The following is a 4,912-nucleotide window of genomic DNA, read 5'->3' on the forward strand; positions in this document are numbered from 1 at the left end:
AAAACAGTAAAATCGCACTCAGGGATCGATTACATAAGCCTAGTTATAGCATCGATTTATAGAAATCAGTTACGTGATTTATATTTATGTATTTTAAATAGGCAATTCTAATCTCGTAGGGGCGTTAAAATATTTTATTATCTTTTTCGTTATTCTTTGAGTGATCTGTTTCATCATCAGTTAGTATAATTCAATTTTTTTTTTCAGAACACTTGTTTGTAGTGATAACAACCTTCGATACACACATCTCTGTAAGTTATCAGCTGTACTTTTGTCAAGGATATGCATTCCACGTGCCTTTATGTTCTAGGGTTGGGGGACAGAGATAATTTTAATCATATTACATTATGAGCTTTTGATACTTAACAAACATTGTTTCTTTCTTCATTTTTTTTCTATTATAAAAGAAGATCCTTATAAATTCTATTGTAATAAAGAAATATTGGTTCAGTATTTAATTTTTATTGTGCACCAAATTCTAATCCTATTTGATATGACTTCTTCGCTGTTGTATTTTGGATTTAACACCTTAAATTATTAAAACTATGGTAGAAAGGACGAGACTTGAATGTATGTAAAAAAGAAAATATTGTCATTATTTGGTAACTTAATATTTTTGAAAACATATCATCCAATAAAAAAATTATTTGTGTATTAGAGAAATATCAGAAATGCAATTGCTGGAATTTAGTTCCTCACTGGTAATTTTTAATAATTTCTTAAAGTATACCTACAGAGAGAGTAAGATAAATTATAGTATTCGGGTGATTAATGTTTGTAATTTTGTGTGAAAGCTTTCAAGTTTCTTTACTAAAAGTTAGACTTTCTTGTTATCTGAAACATAGATAAGAACGAGGTACCTTATCTTGAGAATTCATCAAAATTGGACAATCAGATAATTTTTTATCAGCAGGTCTAAAGCAGAATCTGTCTCCTGTCATCAAATATAATTTATTCCTTTTTCATGCACCCAGAATGACTCCAATTCAGTTGCACCTGTTGCTATTTTAGGCTCACTGAGAAGAAATGTATTTTTTTAACTTACTTGCATGGTTTCTGTTAGAAATGACATTTTATTGATAAAACTAACTGATTGCATTTACTGAGTGATGTTTGAGTGTTTAGTTTAACATGTAAGTGAAACACTGCCAGTTTATATTTTTTGAGTGCTGTTTATTGAAATCTGTTTGTAACTGCTTGTCTATTGATTTTGTTTAAAAAAATTACAAAAATGTTAAATGGACTAGGCTGTAATTTCTAGGATTCATTTAGTAGAATGTTGATTATTTTTCAAAAATCCGGACAATCTTGGGCCCTAGTTTAATTTTTATTTTAATGCATTGTTCAAAGAAAAAAAATACATCAATTTTGATTGCCTTTTATTAGTATAATTGTATATCCTGTTAGCTTATTAAGTTTGTGTTAATATTAGTTACTCAGCTTAAATGGCAATTTTAAAATTTCTGTTGGTAAAATGTGCTTTCTATTATATTTAATTCTCCAACATATTATCTCTGTGGTGTAGCAGTTAAAGCCTCAGATTACAAACCCTGGCGTCAGGTTTCATTCTCAGGACCTTTGAAAGTATTACATCAAAAATAAGTATTATGGGTGTGATTTGAAAGATCTATTCAAAGCTGTGAGATTTACTACCTTATCTATGAATTGAATGCACTTCTTCTGTTGGATAGTATTGCAGATTTATTTCCATTGATGTTTGATAGTGATCTATTCGAGTTATTTTCCTTTTTTTATATTGGTCTATGGTTTTCACTTGTCAATATTGGTTCGTGTTTTAAAATTATGCCTCTTTCTATTCTTTATTCATTATTTCGGATTAATTTTTGTAGATTTTATGTTACAGTATATTCATGTTCAACTTTCAATGTTTTTGATTTATGATAGATTTTTTTAATTTTGTTATATAATGGATTTTCATTCAGCAGTATGAGGTTTAATTCCCTACTGTACTGCACTCCTGTCCCCAATCTATATTTTAGTTATGTCCATAATTTCAGAATTTCTACTATTGTTTAAAAAGGAAAGAAACCTGTTCATAATTTTTTTGTGTATGAGACATAGTACTTGTAATATTTCTCGTACTCAAAATTATATATTATCAAATCTCATGTATATTATCAATTTATTATGTATCATTTATATATATTAAAGGAATGGTTTAGCCTCTAGCTTGCTATACTCAAAATAGCTAACTTTTTAGGTTCATTTCTTGATGTTTTTATTTTTATAATTAAAAATCATTTTTAATTGTTTTTTAGTCATTGTTCATTTGAGTTCGTTGAAGATTTTAAAATTACTCAACTCTGAATTGCACTAGACCTTTCCAATAAATCATGTTATCTTCTGCACATTGTTTCAGGAAGCCTTTTTTTTTTTTTAATATATATCTTCATTGTAATTTACAACTGTATATACATCCAGTAAATATGATTTTAGTTTATAATGAAGTGAAACAGGCATGTAGAGAAACTACCCATTGGTAACTCTGTAATGACATTTTTACATTAGCAGGTCTCGTTGCCATCTTCTTTGCAGGCCCCTCTGAGGATTGTCAGGAATGGAAGAGGAAGTAAGGTTTGAAACTAGTGGGTTTGGGTGGTTTGGGAATTTATTAAGGAAGGAATGGTATCTGGTTCGGGCTAGATCAGTTACTTACGGAGGATTAAGGTCTTTATGTATGATTTTATTTGTGGCAAAGTAAGGAGCATTGAGGATTTTAAGAAGGATTTTGGCTTGTAAGGATTGGATACGAGAGGAATTCGAAGGCTTAGTGGAGCCCCAAAGCTCAACTCCATATGTCCAGATCGGCCTTACTACAGTCATGTAGATCAGTCTTTTGTAATAGATTAGAAGTTTGGACCATTTGTCCAGTAAGTGCTGTAATAGTCGGAATCAACATGCAGTTTCTTGTATTTTAAGCCTTGTATGAGGATTCCAGGCTAGTCGTTTGTCCCGTTGCAGCCCAAGGTATCGGATCTGTTCAACAGAGGTTTCATATTTAGTTTATTACGTTTGAAGTAATCCATTACTGGTCGCTAGGCTACCTTAGAAATACGTATACTTTGTAGGAGCATTCCTTGGTGTGTTGTAATTCAAAAATAATTTTAGTGTATCCGGCTTCCAAATTTTGGCCATTTTTATTTAAGTCTTTCAGTTATCTGTAGTGTTCACACTAATGGGTAGTTTTCTAAATTGCTCAACACTGGATTGTCCAACACTTTTCAAATAATGTACATTGTGTTCAGTTCAGTCATTTCTGAAAATCAGATTCTTTTTTGTAAATCTAATATGTTTCTGTTAATGTTTAATATTTTACCAAAGTAGTCAAATGAAATGATTAAAATTCAAGCATATCCAGTTTCAAAAAAGGCAACCACTTATGTTTTTCTGTCACTTTTAGAATTTGCAGGTTTTCTAAATTTCTCAATACTGGAATGCATTAGGCCTTTCAAATGAACTGTGGTGTATTCACTATATTCTGGCCTAAAATTGGACTTTTTTTAGTCAAACCAATATTTATGTACAATATAACGCCAAAGTTTTCAAATAAAATTGAATTTTGATGGGTAATTTCACAAAAAAAAAAGGAACAGCTTCTCAGTCTTTTTCTTTTTTTTTTTTTTTTTTTTGTTCTTGCAACACTTTTTCCTATTAGAATATCTCTGTTAAGGGTCTAGTTAAAAATCTGAAAATTCAAAACATAAGATCTGTAAGGCACCAAACTACTTCAAATTTAAGTTAGTATAAATAATAGTGAACTAGAGCAAAATAACAAAGATGAGATTTTTCACCTGAGAAGTCTGTTAGTGGACAATTTAAAAATGTGAAAATTCAACAGATAAAAGGTATTAGTAAGTATAAAAAATTGTTAATTATTGTACACCAAATGTATGTCAGGGGTGCTGCAAGTAAATGCCACTTTTGCCAAATATTACAAAAAAATAAAAATAGCAAATATACTGTGCATTCTAGCATTTTTTTTTCAATGGTGGGCCCACCTGCCTTTGATGCCTTTTTTTATTGAATTTTCACATTTTTAACTAGTCTCACAACAGAGATTTCCCTAAAGAAAAATAATATATTCATTTTTTCACTGTAGATCATTTTTTATACTGACTTAGAGTTGAATGAAAACTCAGAAATTCATGATGGAGTTTGGTTCCTAACAGACCTTTTATGTGTTCAATTTCCAAATTTTTAACTGTTTCCCTAGTAGAGATATTGTAGCTGGAAATAAAGAAATTAGTTTTTAAGAAAGTTTTATTTGTAAATGATAAATTACTTGAGGATGATATTCTGTATAAAGTAAGTGTACACATATGCTTATAAGAAAGAAAAAAAATTGTTGCAAGTAGAGTATTTTAATCTTTACTTTTATTCATGTTATCTATAGCAAATAGTATTATATTACATTTTTAAAATTATTTTGAGAGAATATCTTTCGGTATCCAGCACCATATTCATCTCTTTGATTGTTTTCTCCATTTTTCAGGATGTTATATATTGTAATATATTAATTCATTGTCTATTGAAGTTATGTTAGGAAAGACATTGTCAACTGAGCACTGCATACTAGTATTCCTACATCAGCATGTGGTGTAAGGTTTACTATAGCTCTCATACTATAATAGTGACAGAAGACGAACTAATACATTCAAATATATGGCATCCTGAAAAATGGAGAAAACAATCAAAGAGATGAATATGGTGCTGGATACCGAAAGCTGCTCTCTCAATAAGCATAAATAATATAAAAATACAATATGAGACTGTCTGAGGTAGTAACATGAATTTTTTAATTTTTAATTTTTTTGTAAGTTGACTGTTTTAAGTATTAATTTTATTCATGTTAACTACCTCAGGGAGTTTCATATGATATATATGTATCATT

General features: G+C 29.5%; 1 protein-coding gene across 7 annotated transcripts in view; it reads left to right on the forward strand.

Annotated features, from left to right (window-relative positions):
• LOC106683132 (b(0,+)-type amino acid transporter 1) overlaps positions 1–4,912 on the forward strand; it is a 38,648-nt gene that overhangs the window by 7,345 nt on the left and 26,391 nt on the right. Inside the window, exon 1 of one of the 7 annotated variants that reach the window (XM_067051334.1) lies at positions 127–251. The exons of 1 other annotated variant lie outside the window; for it this stretch is intronic. The gene's annotated coding sequence lies outside the window, so the exon portion shown is untranslated. Of the gene's footprint in view, positions 1–126; positions 252–311; positions 571–681; positions 702–755; positions 1,134–4,912 lie in introns of those variants that run through there. 5 more of the 7 variants (XM_067051330.1, XM_014424396.3, XM_067051331.1 and 2 more) reach the window with 5 other exon arrangements.

This window comes from Halyomorpha halys, unplaced genomic scaffold, assembly GCF_000696795.3.
Source record: "Halyomorpha halys isolate HHAL.00 unplaced genomic scaffold, Hhal_1.1 Scaffold469.1, whole genome shotgun sequence".
Lineage (NCBI taxonomy): Eukaryota > Metazoa > Arthropoda > Insecta > Hemiptera > Pentatomidae > Halyomorpha > Halyomorpha halys.